This window comes from Mustela lutreola, chromosome 3 (assembly GCF_030435805.1).
Source record: "Mustela lutreola isolate mMusLut2 chromosome 3, mMusLut2.pri, whole genome shotgun sequence".
Classification (NCBI taxonomy): domain Eukaryota; kingdom Metazoa; phylum Chordata; class Mammalia; order Carnivora; family Mustelidae; genus Mustela; species Mustela lutreola.
The window spans coordinates 165,969,542-165,991,391 of NC_081292.1; the positions used below are offsets into that span (position 1 = coordinate 165,969,542).

A 21,850-nucleotide genomic window follows, 5' to 3' on the forward strand; every position below is an offset into this window, starting at 1 on the left:
GGCAGGCCCAGCAGTGGGTCTTTGCACCCCAGTTCTGGGATTGTGGGGTCCTTGCTTTCCCTCTGGCTGAGCCTGATCCTGTGGCTCGTTGAGTCCTGGGTGTGCTGCTGCTCCCTGGCGGCCCTGGGCCTGGAGGAAGAGCTCAGCTTACACTCAGCCTTTCAGGCAGGGCAGTGGCCGCCAAGTGGTTTCTTAAAAAGAATTCCTCTTCCCCTGATTAATTTCTGGCATGCAGCGTTGGGGAGCTCTTGCGTCAGTAAGTCGTCATAAACCCTCCACTGTCTGGGGCAGACATAAACACCAAGCCCAGCTCCACCGCCCCTGACGCTCAGCCAGCGCCTGCTGCCCGCCCGAGGAGCTGCAGGCCAGGCAGCCGGAGATAAAGGGGCCCAGTGCCTTCCTGTGCACAGAGGAGCCCTGGGCTGAGGGCTCTGAGTGTTCTGTCGTCAGGGGACAGGGCCGCACAGATGGGATTTATTTACTGAAATGGTTGTGTTGCTTCCTTCTAGTACCCTGTCTTACTGATCCCTACTTCTTCGTGGGGGATATCTGCCTCCTTCCAGCGGGTCTTCTGTAACCTTTAGAAAGGTTTCAGAATGTTCTTGCAGCCTCGAGGGACCTTTTCCCAAGGTGGTGCGGCATGACCCTCTCTGTCTGGGCCCTGGGACTTCCCACAGCATTCTGTAAAACGTGTCCTCCAGGCCCTCTCGGACAGCGTCAGAGAGCTTCAGAGAGCTGCTCGGCTCCCTGCGTCCCGCTCTGTTCCTGTGGGAGCCCTTTCCTCTGAGACAACCTCCCAGGCTCTGCCTGGCTTGTGGAAGACGCCAGAAACAAGTGACTACTGTCTACATGGCCTCAGTTTACTAGTTAGTATGCTCTGGCCGAGACAAAACTGATATCCCCGCACTGTGGCTCTTCCTGGGTAACGAGAAGGAAGGACTTGGCTTCTAGTTTTCTCATGGCTGGTTCAGGCAATTGGCTAGAGTGACAGGGCCCTACTATGGGTGGTGACGCCAGAGACATGGCTTCCAGGGTGCTCTCGAGGAGTGTACATTCCCAATGGGCACATGAAAGCACGGCCCTAGAAGGCAGCAGCTGGCAGAGACTGAGGGCGCGTCAGGGACGGGGCCTGGGATTGGCCTTCACTGGCCTTCGGAAGGGGAGATGATGACCGTCTGCATCGGGGTGGTCGCCGTGGGGCCAAGCAGTCACCAGGCAGTGCATGGCTATCCGGGGTGGTTCACTAGCAGAAGCAGGAGGGGTCAGGAGCTGGGTGGGATGTGGCCATGCCCTTGAACATGGCCAGTGGATCTCCAGGATTGCTTTGGGTACCTGCAGGGCCCAGGGCAGGCTCTGGGGAGTTCTGTCCAGGGCCCATCCAACAGTAGCCCTCAGACCAAGTCCGTGTTCTGCCAGGGGGCTGAGTTGGCTGTCTGATTTCCAGAGCTTTCTTGGTTTCTGCCTTTGTTGAGCCTGTGTGCAGAAGTCATGTTGAGGGTCCTGATTTTAGGGAAGAATTGTAAATGATAAACAGATCCGAGGTATTGGTACTTACTAACTTTTGTGTAACATTGGGAAGAGCCTGCCCTATTCTGGCTGAGCAGCCAGGGGCCGAGCCTTGCTTCCTGAACACCGGGGCTCACAGAGCAGGTGTCCGGAGCCCGCTATGTGTGCTATGTATTCTGTGTGAGGGCTCCTAGGACCACGCTGCTTGTCTACCGTAGCCCCTGGGCCCTCAGGAGGCAGTGCTCGTGAGACCTGAGCTTCATTTATGCCATCAGCTCATGGAAGGGGTAGGGGCTGCTTCTGTTCCAGGCGGGCAGTGAGGCTGAGCTGCGTGCTTGCAGAAACTGGTGGCTGGGGAGGGCTGAGCCAGGCTTCCTCAGGGTTCTACCAATCAGAGATTCTGAAATGGTGGTTCAGGAAGGCCATTAGGTTAGTCCATCGTCACAGTCAAGAGTGGAGTGTTCTCCAGAAACAGGTGCAGACTGCTACGGACCGGGAGCAAGTGATGTGGTCTCCCTTGGTCTTTGTGTCTTGTGCTTGAACTCACAGGATGGGTGATGGCGGGGTCTCTGGGCTTCTGTTGGGCTTCTCTTCAGGAACATGACTGGGGTGTCCTCTGTGGGAATGGGGTTGGTGTGCGGAATTCTCACGTGCCCCAGCTTGCCATTGGGAGAGTCCCCAGGTGTTGTGCACGGGGTGCTCTGGGGGAGGGGAGTGGCAAGCTGCTGGCTTCACTGGGACACTTGGCAGAAACTCCCAAGAGCTCCTGGGGAATCATACAGGTTTTAAAGAATACTGCCGTCTGTTGCTTTTTCTCACCTCTTTGCATTTTTTCACGTTACTTCTTGAAGACCATTCTGTATCAGTCAATGAAGCAGCCCCTTACTCTCTTTTGACACTTGGGTATTACTGTAATCTGTTTACCAACAGATATTCTAATTTCCTGGCTCACAGTGCCTTTTTTTGGTGTGAAATAGAAAGAACATAAAATGGACCCTTTTAGCTAGTTTTACGTGCACTGTTCCGTGGCGTTACGTTACATTCACACTCTCGCGCGGCTGTCAGCACCGTCCATCTCCAGAATTTCCTTGTCTTCCCAAACAGGAACTCTGCGCCCACTAAACCCTGAGTGCCCCCTGCCCCCGCCCCTCCCTGCTCCCCACCCCAGCTCCTAGAAACCTCGCTTCCTTTCTGTGTTTGTGGATTTGTCTGTTCTGGGACTCTCACAGGTGCAGTCATGGAGGCTGTGTCCTTCTGTGTCTGGCCGGTTTCGTTCGGCACGGTATTCCGTGTTTGTCCCTGTTGTAGCCCCGTGTCAGGCTGTCTTTCCTTTTTAAGGCCGAATAATATTCCCCCATGTAGACAGACCACATTGTGTTTATTCCTTCCTCCGTGGAGGGGCACGTGAGTAGTTTCTTTTGGCTCTTGTGAATAATGCCATCTTGTGAGTAACACTGACTTGCCAGTGTCCATGCGGGGTCTCTGCTCTCAGATCTTCGGTGTACGCACCTAGGGGTGGAATTGCCAGGTGGTAATGTCGTGTTTAACTCTCAAAAAACCACCGAACTGGTTTCCACAGTGACTGCACATGTTATGTCCCCTTACCGCCCCCCCCCCCCCAGCAACGCGGGAGGGTTCCAGCATCTCTGTGCCCGCTTTAGCTGCTTCTGAACACTTGCCATTCTCGTAATGCGAGGTGTATCTGACTGTGGCTTCACTCTTCGTTTCCCTGATGTCTGATGAATGGAGCATCTGTTTGTGTGCTTGTTGGCCACGCATACCCCTTCCTCGGAGAAATGTCTGTTCCAGTCCTCTGCTCATTTTGTGATTGTTATTTTGTTGCTGAGTCGTGGGATATATTTGTATTCTGCATATATGCTTTGCACATATTTCCTCCCGTTCTGTGGGCTGTCTTTTTGCTCTGTAATCCCTCTTCCTGTGCACAAGTTTTTCATCTTGATGAGGTCCCCTGTATCTGTTTTTCTCCTGTTGCTCGTATCTTTTGGTATCCTGTCTAAGCATCCATTTGGCAAATCCAAAGTCATGAGTTTCTCCCATTTTCTTCTACGGATTTTATGAGTTCAGTTCCTATATGTAGGTGATGAGTCTATACTGAGTTAATTTTTGTTGTCTATACTGAGTTAATTTTTGTTTATGGCATGAGGAAGTAGGGGTCCCTCCTCACACTTCACTTGTGGATCTAGTTGTCCCAGCACTGGTATTGAAGAGGGCCTGGTTTGCTTTTAAAAGCTGTGGAGGTTTTTTTTGTTTCTGGTTTTCACAGAAGCATGGTGAGTGGCCTGCCGTCCTGTGTCAGTACATGTAGCATTCTTTGTCCAATGGGATGGTGCACCCACATTTACAGTTCCTCCCTCCCCAGCTCTAGTCCCTACCACTGTGTCCCTAAGTTGGCACTTTATCCACACCCCCTTCTGTTTCTCCAATTCCCCAGGGCTGGAGAGTTTGAGGGTGGCCTCCATGGCTTCCTACAGAAGACAGGCCCCTGGTGTTCAGCCTAGGTTCCCTGTGGATATGCTGTCCATTGGCCACAGTCCACATGAGTTATCCTCTGCGGGCCAGTCTCTCCACTTGCCTGCATGAGTCCTGATCAGTAGGTTTCTTCCCAGGGACTCAGGCTACAGTGGTCACTACACAGTCCAGGCGGGCTGCAGGGTGGGGAAGCCACTGCTGGCCACTCACGGTGGACTCCTGGGTTTGGCCCAGTATCTGCCAGGGCAAATACACCAGGGCTGTGGATTTCACAGGGAACTTTACTATTACAGGGTTTATTGATTTTATTTAAATGCATTCAAGTGTTGCTGCCCTTATATTGCAACCACTTAAAGATCCAGGTTGCTATTGTTCTAGCAGCTTCTCTATCTTAGGAGCACTCTGTGTCTGCCGCCCTGTTGGGTTCTGCAGTGGTGAGTAGTGGAGAGTGCTTTTCTGGTGAGACGCCTCTGGGCCAGCTTTCTTTCAGCTCATTGTGGCTGCAGTCTTGCCTTTGCATGGTGGCCAGTGTGGGTTTGAAATTCAGGATTGTCTGAGTACTTTGTGTTTGAAAATACTGCTCAAACACACAGTTTCTTGTGGTTCTGTTACAGTTCTTTCCTTTAGCTGCCATCCAGTGTCCCAGTTTCCACCATGTCGATCCTTAGCGTTTTAGAAGTCACACTGGCCCTTTGTCAGGGCTCCCTAACTGCACACTGTGGTGTGTGTGTGTCCCCAGCCAGATATACGTTTTATAGCTTACTTCATAGGGAAGCTACAGAAGGTGTATTTCATATTGAAAATGTCCCTGTTTCTTGTAAGTCAAACATTTCAGTAGCAATGTATGTTCTTGTCTTTACTGTGAAAACTGGGAATTTTGTGATACTTCTGCCTACTTGGGGGGGCGGGCCTCTTCTGGCTGCATAGGCTTGTGTGTGTGGGACCTGCTGTCTCCGAGCCCCACCTTCCCCTCGCCGCATGCCATGGAGTGGCCAGCTGTCAGCTGCTTTTGCCACTGCCCCTGGGCCTGCCTTCTGCTCCAGCCCAGGCTCCAGAGGGACCTTATGCAGAGGCCTGAGGGTGGGCCTTCCTCTCTCCCACGAACACACCAACTCTTGGAAGGCAGAGACTGGGTTTTTTTCCTTTGTCTGATCCCATGGAATGCCCAGAAGTGGCTCTTCCACAGCGCAGGCTCTCAAAGGATCGGCGAGCTTCGTGGATTTTGTTCTTGTGAAAACAGTGTATTTAATAAATGGGAAAATACTTTTTTTTCCTGATTATAAGAATTAAGGTCGTTTCACATTCACACAATGCTGAAATACATAAAAAAGAAGAGAAAACACTCTCGTGTCCCGAATGTACCACAGGCAGCTGAGGGACACCATTCTCAGGAGAGCCGCACAGTCTGCCTTGAACAGATTCTCCCCCTGGACACCGCTGCACCCACGTCTATATGGACCCGAGGAACCAGAGGGCACTGTGGTAGCCGCGTACTATTTCTGTCCTTAAACGTCCTCTGCTAGTGGGACTCCCATGTTTTTTTCTGGAGTAAGCAACACTCCAGTGGGATGCTCTTAGATCTCTGTCTCTGAATTTGGAGCTGGTTGCTTTTATTATTCTAGATTTAATGGGGTAAAGGCCTAGAAATAGCATTGGTGGGACAAAGGGCACACACATAAGTAACATGTGACACCAGGCTGCCCCTCCTATGTTAGTGGCCACACGGCCCCCAGCCGGGTGTGAGGGTAACGCTCCGCTGCCGAGCAGCAGCTGGTCTGCAGGGCTCCTTCCCCGATGGACAGAGAGTAGGGACCGCATGTTCCTGTGGCCATGTTCATGCCACCTGTCCGTCCTGTGTGTGGGGCTGCAGGGGATGGGGCCAAGAGACCGACCCAGGCCGCCATTCTGAGGTAGCAGGCATGTGCCAGGGCAGACGGAAAATCCAGAAACGTCCCAGAGCTTTCCTCTGCTGCTCCTGTCCCCGCCTCACTCACTGAACTGAGGAACAATGATTGAGCCACGCTTACATCCCAGCCTCAGAGCACAGGGATCTATTGGGGAACCACACAAGAGAAGCCCCTGTCCGTGTCGCTCAGTGCTTCTGGAGATATCATACAGTAGACAAGTAAATTACTGCATAATAGTACAAGTGGCCAACATTGGGTGAGTCTGGGTGTAACTGGCACTTTCTCTAAGTGCTTTCTCCATCTTTGTGGGTTTAATTCTTGTAACTGCCTGGGAGGGAGTTTATCATCCCTACAGCATCCCATTCTACAGATAGAAAACGGAGGCCTCGAGGAAGGAAGTCACTCACTCGAGGAATTTTGCCAGGCAGTTGGTGCTCCTGTATCTAAACTTAGCCCCTCCCGTGTGGTGTCAGGTGTTCTTGCAGCGGGCTTGGGGGGGGTGGTGAGAGGGTGCACCGAGGAAGGTCATGGCCGGCCCCATAACGTGGATTGGTTCTGAGTTTGAGGACGCCTCTGAGGGGTTTTGAGTAGGGCCATACTCACCTCCAGTGAGCTCAGGCAGGAGGCGGGATGCTGAACTGATTCAGGTTTGGCTTTGGCTGAGGGTGAGATACGTTTGGGGGTGGGGCTGGCGGGATGGTGGGCAGACAGGGTAGGAGTGTGTGTCCGGGTGCGAGCCCTGCAGGTGGGATCTGGAGGCCCTGGCGGCGGCTTCCCACAGATGGCAGAGAAGCCGGGGGGCACATCCTGCAGCAGCACTGAGAGCTTGTGACGTGTTCAGTGACTTGATTGAATAGTTTTGTGGGAAAGGGGATCAGCTTGATCTGGACCTGGTACCTGCTCTGGGCAGTAGTCATTGAAAAACCGTTTTCTTGTATGCAGACCCTTCTACTTCAAGAGGTTTTTTTTTTTTAACTTCATCCCGAGGCTCATGGTGTTTTTCCTTTTGGACTGTATTATGCTTTGTCTTCCTGAGTGCATCGTGCTGGAGGTGTGGCTGGTAGGCCCCTGGGGCCCCACGAAGCTCTGCGAGGTCAGAGCTATATTTATGAATTGAGAGGTGGCTTTTCTTCTCACCGGGCTGACATCTTCCTTGGTGGGTGGGCATACTGTGGGCAAAGCTGCCGGGTCGTGGCGGGCCCGGGTCCAGTGGTCCTCAGGTTCCTGGCAGTTTCACTTAGGAAAGTTCTCGATGAGGCAGGACAGCAGTTAGTGTCACCAAATATTTCCGTCTCCGCCCTGGAGGTACAAGTGTGTTTAGAACTCTGACGACATGGGCTGCACACACAGCACCCTGGGGCCATGGGCCAGCGTGGTGCTCGTCCCCAGGAGAGCGCTGAGGGACCAGGTTGCCCGCGGAACGAGCCCTTATTTCGTGGGATGCCATCTGTCCTTGAAAGGACAGCTGATGGATAAACTGTGGGTGTTCAGACTTCGGCACTTGCCAATTACTTTCTGAAAAACGAACTCGGCTGTCACTTTAAGGAAAACAGCTGACAGGGTGTGTTGCCAGTGATGACATTTCAGCTCTCAAGTGGAAACTGGAATTTTAGAGCCCGTGCACCCCCCCCCCCCGCCCTCAGCCCCACCATGGTGTCTAATGACACGTGTCAGGTCAGTCTCAGGGAGAGCTTGGTGCTTTTCCATGTGACCGGTCCCGATGTCACGGACTGGGTTCAGGAGCCCTCACAGCACAGCCCCTGATGCAGCCAGGTCTGCAGAGCTTGCGGGTGGGGGTCCTCACTGTTGGAGGTCATGGCCACAGTGTTACTGACCCAAGCAGCCTTGCCCAGGCTCCCACCTGCCACCAAATCAGAAAGGCCGCAGGCCCTGCTGGGCTGGGACCGCACTCACCCTCCCAACCACGTTTCTTTGATGTGGGCTACCTTTGTCTCTCTGCCCCGACGACCTGTCCCAACAGAGGCCGCACAGAAGCCCGTGTGACCGTCCCACTAACTTACCCCGAGGCAGACCCCACAGAGGCTCACCCGCGTGAAACAGTGCCACTCTGCTCATTCCTTGTTTTTGTGTTTTGGAAAAGATACCTATTTTTTCATTAAAATAGGTAATTCATCTAACATTCACTGACATTATTATTTTTGAATGAATTAAATGAACACTGAAAACGATCGCAGTTGTAGCTTATGATATGGCAAATAGTGATAGGTAGAGCCACATAAAAGGCTTTTGGGGAGCTCAGTAATTTTTAAGGGGGTGGAGGGGCTCTGAGTCTAAAAACCGTGAGAGCTGCTGTTCTAAGCCATCTGGTGTCGATAGGCGTATATTTGTGGAAGCACTTACCATTACTTTGTCCTTCGTGTTCTGACCCTCGGGCCCGATGAGGCTGGGAAGAGTGATGGCTGTCAAGGGAAGTGTTGCTCCTGTGTGGTTGTGTATGGGGGGTACACCTGGGTTGGGGGGCGCTGGCCCCTTGTGGTCTAGGGTTTTCTGTGGTCTCACCTGGTGGGCAGGCAGACCTGAGGGACGACAGATGTGGCCTCACGCCCCCGGTCCACAGGCACCACGAGGGCGGGAGTTACAGCTATTGAAAATGACAAATTATTTTGTGTTTGCCTTGTATTTATGTTGTATTTAATCATAAATTGTTCTGACTTATTATGTAAATACATATGCAGCTGCTGAAGAATGAATTTACTAGAATTTTTGTTCTCATTTAACGTTTGTTTGTCAATTTGCAAAAAGGCAAACTTCAGGAAAGCCTGTAGATGAGGGGGAGTCTTTAGAATGCGTCTTCTGGACCCATAGTGTCCAAAAAATATTGTCACATGGAGAATAAATGACAACAGGATTAGAAGTGTCACATAATAAAGAAAACAAACAGAAGAGCCAGGAGAGTTCCAAGAGCAAAGAAGAAAACACATCCGATAGGTAGTTTGGGTAGAAACATTCTCAATAAATGAACACTTTTATTTTTGCCATCAAAATGAGAGTTCCCACTGTTGCCTCCCTGCATTGCGCAGGCCCAGATGAAAGGGTGTGGTGGGGTGGGGGGTGCTGCAGGACCATCCGACCTGAGGCAGAACGCCATCAGCAGCAGGGCTCTGAATTCAGCCGGATGGGGGGATGGGTGCTGTTGGCTGCCAGACAGAAGGGACCTGGGCACAGGGCACACAGTAGGTCTCTGCACGAGTAGGACAGACTGTCAACTGGAAGGAAGCCCCTGGAAGAAAGGGTTCTCAGCACTTAGTTGGGAAGTCAGACCGCCTCCATCAGCCGTGAGCCAGAGCACAGGTCGCTCATCTCCAGTGTCTACACCCAACACAGAAGAGAAGCATCCTTTTCCCTGCTAAGAAGCAGCATGAGCTTAGCTGTCTCTAAGCGGAGCTTGTAAAGACTTGGGACTTGTTGGTAAAGGACCCAGCCGGATGTTCCTTAAAAGTATGTGGCTCAGTCGTTTAAGAGTCTGCCTTGGCTCAGGTCACCATCTGCAGGTCCTGGGATCGAGCTCAGCTGGGAGTCTGCTTCTCCCTCTCTCTCCCTCTGCTCTTCCCCACTGCTCGTTCTCTCCCTCTCTCCCCCACCTCAAATAAATAAATAAAATCTTGAAAAAAAAGTACCTGCTCCTTAAGGGATTGCTCCGTATTTTCTCAAAGTTCACACAGTACCCACTCGCTTCGAGACTGGTTCTAAGCCTCGAAAAGTGTTACCCTGTTTTATGAGATGTAAGCGCCCTAATTCTAGAGCTTGTTAGAAACAAGAAAACAAAAATCGTATGCGAAGTTTACTCATGAGCAGAGACGGAAGCCCTGAGCAGAGTGCTGGGGGAGAGAATAGGAGAACACATTGTATGGTTGATTGTCACCGAGGATTTTATGACGGGAATGTTGTCATTGCAGGGAAACTACAGAATTCATGCAGGTACAGGAGAATGTTTAGGAAAAATAGGAGATTGATGAGTACTCCAGTTCTTGTAATTAAAAAAAAAAAAACCCTGATCGGGAGGAAATAAATAGTTTAACAAATAGGTTAAAGATGATCAGAATGTGGAAGTCAGCTTTCCTCTGGCTGGGATGCCCCAGAGGCCTTGTGCTCACATAGGCAGGGACTCAGCACCTCCCCTGGGTGTCGCTTGTGAGGCAGGCCATTTTGTTTGGGTCTGCAAAACCAAAATAGGTTCACTCAGAGGCCGAAGAAAAGACTCCCTCACTACAACCCACCTATTTTCTCTTTGCCAATAATTAGTAGAAAAGTCCAAGAACAAGGAGATGGGTTTGGTAATAGAAACTCCAGACTTATGCATGATGGAAGCCTCAATGAGTCCCCTGCTTCCTTCAGCGGCCACAGGTACGGTGGTGACAGTGGCTGAACGGTGGGCTTCTTGTGCTGTCCTCACTACATGCCGTGGCCAGCTTTCTGCTCTAGAGAACTTCCCTTTCTTCCTTATGTATTTGCTTATTTATTTACATGAATTTGGAGTCATGGATTCTCATTTTATTTTTTTTTTTTTAGAGAATTTATTTATTTATTTGAGAGAGAATGAGAGAGAGCACGAGAAGGGGAAGGTCAGAGGGAGAAGCAGACTCTCCACTGAGACTCCAGGATTATGACCTGAGCTGAAGGCAGTCGCTTAACCAACGAGCCACCCAGGCACCTGGCTTCTTATTTTATTAACTGGGTTCTAAGCTGTCATTGACCTGATTGATCCTGGTGTCCATAGTGTCCCTGTTTATCCATTGGCAGCCCCTGCCTGCTGGCGCCTTTGGCAGGTCCCCAGTGCTCCAGGGCCCCCCTCTGCTATCTCTGATGCAGGAAGGTTGTCTGGCTTCCCTGGGGCCTTCCCAGCCACCCACCGGGAGTCTGCTCTTTCCCCAAGTGCCTGGCGTTTAGAAAGCTGACCACTTCTGTGGCTTGGGAGTGGGGGGAGCTAGGAGACAGATGCACGTGCCGCACGCACACACCCCTCCCACCCACATGGAGTTCCGTGTGTCTGCATGAACCACAGAGCTCACGGACACCTCTCATTCCAGCCCTGTGTCGCAGGCCCACGGCTCACACTCTCTTTTCCGTGTTGTCACCCGTCCTCCCATGAGGAGAACCTTTGCTCCCAGCCTCCATCACGTCCTTGCTTACTTGCTTACTTGCAGAATGCTCAGAAAGCAATTGTTAATCCACACTTCTGTGAGAAAGAGACCCACCAGCTGGGGTTCCATATTTGTTGAGGGCATATCGTCCAGAGTCTGGATACTGTGTCCCAAAATGACTGGGCTGGGGGTCATTCTTTGACGCGTTAGTCTCCCGGCCCCGCCCTTGTGCGCTTGCATTACTCACTTGAAATGTGGTTTGGTTCATTTTGTTTCTGTTTGTATTTGTATTGTATTCTGTTTGTGTCATACTTTTTGATTTTATTTATTTTCATTTTTTGAGTATGTGAGACACGAGCGAGCACAGTCCCTAAAGCCAGTGACATGTGAGAAACTGGACTCAGAGAGTGGGGTCCCTGCCTGGCCAGGCCTGTCCGTCCACCCTGTGCCCACCCCTGCCCTTACTCTTCTGATTTGCCTTCTGGACAAAACAGCAAACACATGTATTTTATCTTGGATTCTGTCTTGCACTAAGGGATGTTGTACCTGTAGCTCTCTTGCCCATGGCTTTTTCACGTCCGAGCATGTCCTGGAAGGCCTGCCGTGCCTCCCCAGAATCCCTGGCCTGTGCTTGGACGGCAGGTGGGCTCCTGCACTTGCCTGGGGATGACCTCGTGCAGACGTGCTTTCCCCCACCAGACCTGCGCCTTCACAGTTCACCTGCAGAGGGGTTCCGACAGAAGATGGGCAGATACATAACTGGGTTGGATTTTGGCTGATCTGCCTGCATGACGCTTGTACCAGTTTGTGCTGGCATTTCCACCGCGATGCCTGAGTGCGCCTGTGCCCTTAGTGTGGAGGGTCTGGCTGCTTCTGTCCCTCTCCGGCCGGGGAAAGACTGAGGCACAGGGATAGCTTCCAGGGTCCAGGGCTGTGCGGCTGCTGAGTGACAGTCCCCAATAGCCGCTGGCTCCTTGGATGACCCTGTCTGTTTCTTCACGCCTGGTGTGGACACATATTTCGTGGTCAGATCAGATTTTCCTGTAACTGAAGTCTGTCCTGGCCTGACTTCTGCTCCCTGGGTTTTCCCCCTGCTTTTGATGTTCAGTTGTGACTTTCTGCTTTGTGATGATTTACAGACGTTCTTTTGAGGTTGACAGCGTGCTTCTCCATGGAGCATGTGTGTCTGTATCTGCCTGGTGCCAGAGCAGCCCAGGCCTGTGAGGATTCCCAGGGACTCAGGTCCGGGTGCGTCTGCCTCTAGGCCTGTCAGGTCTCGGTGTTTGGTTTGGAGTCTCCCCTGAACCACTGCCAGGTGATCTGGGTCACAGACCTCCCACCCCCAGGGAAATCTTCTTGTTAGGTTTGCCCAACCCATCCGTGTCTGGGCTGGGCAGGGCTGTGTCTCTTCAGCAAGGATATTGACAAGCTTCCCCCCCTTCCCCAGGGAGCCGCAGTCCCCTCCCCTCCAGCTCAGCCCCCTGCGTGGTCTCCTGGCCTTTAGCCATGGCCTTTAGCAGTGACCCAGTGAGCCGTGGCTGAGTTAGGTGGCAGCCTGAGGTTGGGCCCTGGCCTGCGTGCTGATGCCTGTCTGCATCAGCCACTGAGAGCTCTTGCCTTAGAGGGTCTCTTTGCTCTTCTGACAGGCCAGCTAGGCTTGGAGAAAGCTCGAAACACTACTGGACTCAGAGGCCACATTGCCAGACTCAGAGGCTTCTCTTAACAGCTCACTCTGGCTTTCTTTGAGGACACTTGTTTTCACAAGGAACAAACTTGGTCCGCCACCGTCTCTGGCGGCTACCTTGGCGGATCTGGGGTTCGGGGGGTGCTGAGGCCTGACCAGCCATATCTGTTAAGTGGTGTTAACAGCTGCAGCTGTTCCTGACCACGCTGCCTCCTGAGAGGCTGTGAAGAGCTCCCTGCACACTGAAGGGCTGTCTCGGCCATCCCACCCTGCCCAGAGTGGGCCTATGCCTTCAGGGACACTTCCCGCGTGTGGCCATCTCTCGGGCTCTGCTCTGCCCCCTCGCTGTCATAGGGGTGGGCTGACTCACTGGCTGCTGCGGGGACATTTACGTCAGCTGCTCTTGTCAAGTCCTTTGGTTGTTTCCGTTAAGAGTATATTTAAAATGATGAACTGAGTGAGAGCAGAAGCCAGACTCAATTGCTGAGCACATCGGTGTGCCGGTTGGAGAAGGAGCTGGGGAGCCAGGAGCCGTGTGAGAAGCCAGCAGAGCCTCCCGCCACCCTCCCCTCACGCTCCCGTTGGCTGCCCCACATTCCGGGGCACAGAGCTCAAGCCCGGGTCATGGAGCTTCTCTTCTTACCACTACTTTCTTTCAGCCCCCAGCCCTTGCACACCCTCTGTATGCTAGGCGAAGCCCCCCAAACTGTCTTCCCAGGACATGTCCTCCCGGACTCCCCACCCCTCAACCCTGCCGGGGTGGAGTGCGTCCCCTGGCCAGTGTGAGGACACCGACGTGTACAGAGCTCTTGCCAGCCGGGAACACCGTTGTCCTGGGAGGACCTACAACACTTCCTTGCAGAGACCAAGGAGCCCAGAAGGAAGGTGGTATGCCTGAGGCCATCGGCTGTGCTGGCCCTGGGCCATGGACCAGGGGCCCTGTGGTCGGCTGCAGTTGTCTGTCCGCTTGGCCAGGCTGCTCCGTGGCGCCAGAATTGATGGACAGGCTGCAGATTTCTGCCAGCTGAGCACAGTGCTGAGAGCCGGCTGAGCACCCCGACGGTCGCCAAGAGATGAACCTCCCTCCTGTCCTTGTGCTGTGCTGGCAAAGGGGCCATGGTTCTTGTTTCAGCAGCTCTGTTCGTTTTTACAGAAGGCAAACGTGGAAGTTGTAATTTAGTTGGACACACAAGGAAAACCATGAACTTGCCTTTCCTCTGTAACTGTGCGGTGCTTCATTTTTCTTATCAAAATTGTAAATAACAGCCAAGTGGTTGCTTTAGAATGGAGGACGATAGGGGAGATGGGTGTCCCATCTGTGCTGATCCGGGATGGCACTGTTTCTCGTTGGCCCCTCGTGGACTTGGATCCCAGGGCAGAGGGCATGGTGACGGCACTGAGATGATTTGGCTAGGAGGCAGTGTCCCCCTGCCCCGGCCCTCCAAATGCCACTCTGCCCTGCAGGCTGGCCTGCCCTGTCTGCTGTCCAGCCCCAGCTCTAGGGGACACTGGGTGAGGCCACCCGTGAGCATGCATTGGCATCTGGTGCCTTTTGATTGATGGTGATGATTTTATTGTGTTGCTAAGATCCCTCAAGTCTCAACTGAGAAAAGCTGCTTGTGATTTTTGTGACTTGGGATTTTTCACTGATACTTCTACTGAGCAGTATCCTCTGTCTCCTTAGCATGTTACGTTAGTGCTTGAGGGGACCATGCGGTCTCTGCTTCCAGGGAGCATGTCAGGTGGTCCTTCTTGAACTCTTGAGTCTCGGGGGTCCCCGAGGGATAAGGCCAGCCCTGCCTGCAGGTCCCCCTGCTGCAACCCCTGGGGAGAGGCTGCTTTGGGGTTGTTAGAAAGTCTCAGCATGGGAATTTGGTGTGGAATGCAGTTTAAAGTGTACATTTTCCTGTGTGTTTGAAACACAAACATGAAGTTCTAGCACTTTTATCGCTTTGTGTGTGATTGGGGAGAGCCCAGGCCACCCTCCCCCGTCATGCTGCCCTCTACTCCTCACCTTGGAGAGAGTTCCAGACCCCTGCCCTGTAGGCATGGGGCGGGGCCTCCGTGCCAACAGAGCCCTCGGTTTCCAGTGTCCTTTCATTTCTGGAACGTGCCAGCAACACTGGAGTCTTCTACATTTCCCGGCTGTGCAGAACGAGATGCTGGGTGTTGTGTGTCTGCTGATGGAGACAGCTGACGCCGGCTGAGCCCGCTTCCTCCTGCTCTTTGTACGGCGTGTGGCTCAACAGCCCTTACCGAACCGGCCAGGCCACATTGCCAGGGCCAAACGTTGCAACATGGTGTGGAACAAGTGTGCCGATGACGCCAGGCGTGTTTGCTTGCATGCCGTGAAGACTGCTGAGTGCGAGGATGGGTGTCCCACCGCCAAAGGGTGCAGAGAGCTCCGGTGGGGCTAGGCGCCGTGAAACTCTGGGAGATTCTGTTTTCTTCTTTGTAAGATAGAACTAACACTGCTCAACCCGGCCAAAAGCACGGCGGGCCAGACAGCCATCCCGTGTCCCTGAGCTGTTTTGTAAATGTGGATAAACACCATTGGCATCTGCTGCACGGAGGATTGTGGGATTGGTTTGTAATGCGACCCGGCAGGGACTCATTCCCTTAGAGGCCATTTGAGGAAAAGCAGAGGTGGATACCAGGGACTGTCGCCTTTGTCCTGTGGCCCCGAGGCCTGCCTGGTGGCCCTACTCGGGCTCGGCTTCTGGCAGTGGCCATGGAACCTCATCCTCAGGCCGGCGGCCCCCGCCTAGTGTTCTCCCAGAAGGCTCGGCCACTGCACAGCCTCTGGGGGTTGCTGGCTGCTTCCCTGTTTATTGGTTTCCCCTCTTTATGGGCGATGCCATCTCCAACCCCAAGGAAAGAAAGCCTGGTCTTCTGTGGGAATGCCAGTGGCAGTGCCCTTCTCTGGAAGTCATTCCATTGGGAGCTGGGGCAAGAGGCCCCTTTGTGTCCAGTGGCCGACCTGGGGACACGGAGGTCTGGGAGCTGCTGTGTTCAGTTTTGAGGGCCAAAGGGGAAGTGAGGGGTGAGCAGGCCGGCAGGCAAGCATTCCACAGACCTTGGACGTTTGGTGGCCCTCATCCCCAAGGCACCAGCGTTGCCTGGTGCCTGCTGTTCTCGAGAGGAGTGGGTACTCTCTGGTGTCTGGGAGCTGCCCCAGGGGCTTCCCAGTCAGGCCTCTTTATTGCTTGTGTGGGTACAGGTGTGCTTTCATCCCTGGCAACCAGCAGAGAGCCCAGACCTTTACTGAATTAGATGACAGAGTTGAATCTGAAGCAGGTGGGAGAGGAAGAGTGTGCTGTGACACCATCACTGTGATCTGACCTGACGTGTCCTGCCTGCTCAGCAGGGAGGGCCCTGCAGGACAGAACGGGAAGCAGAGGGGGAGCCTGACAGAGGGAGCTGGATGGGAAGGGTTGGGCATGCTGCGGGGGGTGGAAGGGATTGCCACTTACCTGTCATCACCGTGAGCCACTTCAGGGACTGTCCCTGTCTTCCCACGCTGTGGTCATAGACACAAGTTTGTGGTTGATCTCACGCTCACATAGATGCCTCTATGGCCCCCAGGCCTGCAGCGCTCCCTGGGGACCCTGTTCCTGAGGGGCAGAAGGGTCTGTTGAATTACTTGCCCTTGGGAGGCCTGCTTTGTTTGGTCTGACTGCCCCAGACGGAAAGCTGCCTGAGACCGGAATCAACACATGGCTGGTGAAGTCTGAAGAGTTTGGAGGGAGATTGCAGGTGTTTGAAGAGATTCACCTGTGCCAGCCAGCTGTAGGATGCATGGAATGTTTAGAGGTGGTTCTGAGCATACGGTATAGTATATTGGCCCCATTGTATGGTTCAGGCAGATTAAAGTCAGGGTTCATTTTCTTCGCTGTCTAGCGGCCATGGCCTTGGCTATGGCTTTGGACATGGCTCACCTGCAGCAGGGTGCGGTGCCTCAGGTATCCCGTCAAGGCCTCATAGCTGTGTGTCTGCTTTAGAGAGAGGTGTGCTTTCCAGTGGCTCCTGCTTTGCCCTCAGCGGCCCCAGCCTGCCCTCCCTCCCTGGCATATGTGGGCTTTTCTCTGTCAATCCCTTTGATCCTGCCATAGTCAGACTAGATAATAAGAAGCCCAGTTCAGCAGTGCAGGGCCCCATCCCTGCACCCAGGTTGGGAAAACACTGATACAGTGATAGGGCATCTTCCTGAAGACCCTCACCAGGTAGCAGGGGTGTGGCTGTTCCTGTGCAGGACTCAGTAATGTCCTCTGCAACAGTCCGCTCTGCTCTGTGTCTTCCTCCTGCTCGTGCACATTGTCTGGTCTGCTCTGTCCAGGGCTGGTGGGTGCTTATCTCCCTCTGCTGTGGTGCCTTTTCATGCAGGGGGTGGGGGGCGGGGGCGGGGGAGAGCCAGCCATCCTGGGAGAGGCTGCCCTTTGCCAGTTTCTCCATCTGAAGGTCTGAGCCTATTTGCCTCCGGGGCTCAGGGAACATGCCATTCTGCAGCCTTTCTGCGGTGCCCACCTTAGGTCCTCTGTGACATTGCACGCCCTTAGGGTTGAATTGTGCCACTTGCTTGATAAGTGTTGTCCTTGAGATAACTGTCCCCCAACATGTGTCTGCTGCCGCTGGTGCAGTGAGAAGAGCGGGATTTAAGCCCACTGAACAGTGCTGTCCTGTCTGCGGGGCCCTGGGCCAGGGCTGGGCGAGATGGCGGGTGTGGGGTAGTGCAGGGGCTTGTGCCTGTGTCTGGGCAGACCGCTAGGTCCACTGCCTCATTCAATTTCTTGCCAATCAAGTCAGCCGGGCCGCTTTTGTGTAGTAATAAGAGAAAATTTTTAAATTCTCACTTCCCCTTGTGCAGAGTGGTTTACCAGGAGGCTGTGATTGCCCGGACTCCTCAGCCGAGGAGAGTTTCCGTGGCGTGGTGGTTAGATTTTGTGCAGAATGGTTCACTTGGAAGCCGGCAGCTGCCCTGGGCCACTCAGCCGAGGAGACTCTGTGGCTTAGTGGTTAGATTTCTGCTTGCATGAAGGCCCGTAGCTTGACTGCCTGATGGGTGCCTCGGCTGCAGGGTCTGATTCTTCTTGCCTAGATCTGATGGGCTAGTCCAGGTGACCTTGGGGAAGCTCTGTGCTGCTGGCTCCCTCATACCTGACCCTGGCCTGTGTTGGCTGGTTCAGGGGGCTTGAGTTCGTGGTTGGCAGCTCTGGAGGGGCCGCACACTCCCAGAAGGGGCTCCTGCTGGCTTGGGACCTGGAGTGTATGTGGCAGCCTTTCTTACTACGAATCCTACTGTTTCCCGAGCAAGCTGAGGGAAGTGTCCGCTCTGCAGCATGGCCCCAGAGCTCCCAGAGCGCTTGCTCCCAGGCTCTCCCTCCGCAGGCCTCAAGTGTGCCTTCTCCCCTTGGGGGGCCCACACCCGCCCTTGCTGCCGAGGCTTCTGGCCCATTCTCATATCCCAGTCCGTGGCCTGTTCCTGCACGTCTCCGAGGCCAAGGTCTGGAAAATGAACCTCGGGCTGCAGAGAACTGATGCTTTCCCCCCATCTGCATGTGGAATGAGAAGGAGCTCGGAGTGGGACTCCGTCTCAGGAAGCGGTTGGAGCAGGTGGAGTCCCGTGTCTTCTCCAGAGGGCATTTGCTGTCAGAGCCCAGGTCAAGTGCACAGCGGTGTGGTGGGGGCGGTCGGCCGCCGGAGCCCGTGCTCTGGGCGTCGGAGCCTTGCGTCTGCGGTGAGCCCGCGCAGTGTCTGCTTGTTATGTAATGTGACAACACGGGGATGAAATAGAAACCAGATGTCGGGGCGGGGCGATGCAGTCCTCATCAGTGGGCGCCGGCAGGCCATGGCCTGACTCTCCTCCTTGCTCCGACCTGACGGCCTGAGAGGACTGGCTCTGGGGGGCCGCCGGGACGCAAACCAGAGGCTTGGCTAAAGGTAAAGTGCAAACCCGCTGCGATTCACTCGTCTGAGGAAACTGTGCGGGTTCTCCATGTCCCGTTCTGTAACTGCACGGGCCGTCCCGTGTGGCCTGGCGACTTGCTAGCTGGTCACCTTAGAATGTTGGAACTCCACGGGTGTAGAGCGGAGGCCTCTGCTGTCTCCCCTCCAGCCTCTGTGCCTTGTGCTGGGGTGTGGGATAGGAGAAAAGGGGATCTGCGGTTCGCTGGGGCGTAGGCACTGCCCGTGGGGGCAGGGGGCCGTTCGCCACCCCTGTGCCCTGCTGTGGGGTGCTGCCGTCCTCTCCCGGGACACCAAGGCCCTGTCACCCATGCCCTGTGAGACTGTACCACACATGCCCTGCTTTGCCCTGAAGTGGGGTGCCTCCCTCATGTTTCGTTCTTGTCTAAACATCGAGACGATCTCCTTTACTGTGATTTTCCATTGGCTGGTCTTCCAGAGAGATCTGTCGATTCTGTACTTTGGTAAGAAGACCCCTTGGGAAAAAAACCTAGGAATCTTGGCTGCAGTTTCTTGTCCCTGGGTTTCTTTAAAAGCCTCAGCGGGTTGTCACATTCTTGTTAGGAACATCTGTGCTGACTGCCACTCAGATCATCTTGTTGTCCTGTGTCACCAGGGGCCCAGCTCAGTGAGGTGGAGCCAGGTCTGTGGGTCCATCAAGTCCCGACACGAACTTCCCCACGGGGCTGTCACTCCGCCATCTCTGAAACCACAGCCAGCATTCACGCTTTGCTCTCTGGCTGCTAGGCCCATGCTAAGCACGCGAGTGGAATTTCTTACAGAATCCTTCGAACACACCTATACAAGCAGGTCATTTTATAATCCCATTTCACTGTGAAGAAACAGGCCCAGAGAGTGGGTGCCGTGCCTGGGGTCTCACTGCTGCGGCTGTGGCAGGGATCCCAGCCAGGCCGGGCCTCTGGCAGCAGGTCGGCTTGGTTTCCCAGCTCTTGGCTGTGGGGCCCTCGTTTCCGGGTGGACACGGAGTCTCCGCTGGGTGTTGCCCCCGGGCTTTGTGTGTTCAGTGTGTGTAGGAGCGTCAGAAGCAGGGGGCAGAGATTTTCACCTTGACATGGGGAGATGTTTGTGCTGGTCCTAGATCCCTGTCCTCGGAGAAAACGTGAAACGCCCCAACAGCCTTGTTCCATTACGACTGTTCAGAAAGAGAACTTGGAAAAAACCTACCCAGTGGTGTTTGGAAGACTAAGTGTGGTTGTCAGAAAATTATCCAAGGAAATAGAACTTTCCCTGAAATCATTTTCTCAAACAGGAGCTGCTGTTTGACCCTTGAGAACCCACGGTGAGCCGTGAAAGGCCGAGGTGCAGGAGCACCCTGGTTTCGGGTGGGGCGGGGTTGCTGTCACCATGCAGAGGACCAGGCCCCCAGGACTCCTGACTGGTCTGGCTGCCAGCCCGTAAGGCCTGCCTCGCCCCAGCAGGGGCCATTGGGCACCACAGGGAGGCTGCCATCGTGTCTGCATCTCAGGCTCTGTGGTGCTTTGTTGCTAAATATAACCCCTTCTTTGTGTTTCTGAAAACAGCCCATGTGTCTCTGAGGGTCTTGGGTACAGACCCCCCCCCCAGTCTGGCAGAGGACAGACACTGGGGCACAGAGCCCATTCTAGGTACAGGCTCTGTGTGCCTAGGGCTCTTGCCCTCCTTCTTGTTCAGTTTCGAGACCCTTCTGGATACCTGATGCCATGAGAAGGCAGAGCCTGAGAAGGGTCTTCCTGGCAGTGCAGCTCCAGCGTGTGTAGGGCTGAAAGAGGAGCATGGCCAGTATTGTGCCCAGGCCTACAGTACCCATTGGCCTCTGTTCTCTGTCGTGCCAGGCTTGGGGTGCCTAGCTCCCAAGGGAGGTGGAGCAGAAGGGAACAAGGGGTTCAGGCCCTCCTTATGCATCCCCAAATATCCCATGCATCTCAGAAGCCTTTTCCAGAAGGTTCTCTTTGAGTAGTCCCTGCTTAGTGTGGGACTGGGTGGGAAACAAGGTGAGGGTCACCAGCTGTTGTCCAGGGTACCAGGGGGTGAAGGTTCTGCCTTTGTTCTTACTATCCCCCACCACATACCCCTGTCACCTTTTAAACCAAGCGGGTGCTGGGGCCTTGTCTGAGGGTCTCGGTTCTGTCATCGGCTGGGCAGTGCTGGGGACCCTGCCCTGGTGGCAGTCCCTGCTGTTGAGCAGGTGTCTGATGGCTTGTTTTAAATGAAGAACATCTTTCCCGACTTTGGTTTTGCATGATGACTGAAGGCCTGGAGCCTGGAGCATGGTCAGGTCTCTGTGGTCTGGCGACTGAGGGACAGGCTACATGAAGGGCCCAGACATGTGTTCACTCAGGATCGCTCAGCCTGGGTGCAGGTGTCAGCCGACTCAGTCACTGACTCTCCTTGGTCGCAGTCACTGACCTCTGACCTTGGGGCAGCGGCCTCCATCTGACCGACTGACCGTCGGCCCAAGAATCCCAGCAGGGGCTGAACTTCTTCTGTGTTCAAAGTGTAGGAAGAGATGGGAAGTGCCAGGAAAACAGCAGAAATTAGGGATTTCTTCAGAGACGAGACTTCTGGGGAAGAGCTGTGACCCCAGATCCATCATCAGATTCTAGAAGCAGGACTATTGGAGGCATTCTCTGAGATTCTGAATCATCAACTCATTATTTAAACGTGATGATCCCCTCATGTAGGCAGTCTAAAACAGCAAGGAGAATTTCTGCTGTGGCACCGCACCTCTGAGTTTACCCAGTTCTTCATCCTCTGACAGACAAGTAACCTGATCCTTCTCTGTTTGCCGCCTGCGTGGTCATCTTGAATGTCTTTGAGATTCATGGCCTGTGAGGGCAGTTGACAGCTGTGTTACCAAATGTGTTTAGGTAATGGGCTTCAGAAAAATGTTTGCTAAGGATTTGTCTATACCGACTTAACTGGGCATGTGCACTTATGTGTGTGCGTGTGTGTGTGTGTGTGTGTGTGTGTATAAATACATTTAAATTTGAAATGCAAGTTTCATTGGTCCATTTGTCTAGGAATGGCTAGAATTTAGGAACTAAATGAAACTAAGCTGCACACATGCAAATAATTTGAACATGATTGAAAACCAAACTGAGTTCTTATTTATCCTGCCTACAAATCTGGAAACTTGTAGAACTTATTTTGGCATTCTCTTTTGAAAATAATTCATGCAGAAATAGTGTTATATATGCAAA

At 53.7% G+C, this 21,850-nt stretch overlaps 1 protein-coding gene across 3 annotated transcripts in view; it reads left to right on the plus strand.

The window, feature by feature from the left end:
* The window catches only part of HDAC4 (histone deacetylase 4), a 288,150-nt gene that overhangs the window by 53,408 nt on the left and 212,892 nt on the right, over positions 1 to 21,850 (plus strand). Inside the window, exon 1 of one of the 3 annotated variants that reach the window (XM_059167530.1) lies at positions 18,511 to 18,626. The exons of the other annotated variants lie outside the window; for them this stretch is intronic. The gene's annotated coding sequence lies outside the window, so the exon portion shown is untranslated. Of the gene's footprint in view, positions 1 to 18,510; positions 18,627 to 21,850 lie in introns of those variants that run through there. 3 annotated transcript variants of the gene reach the window in all.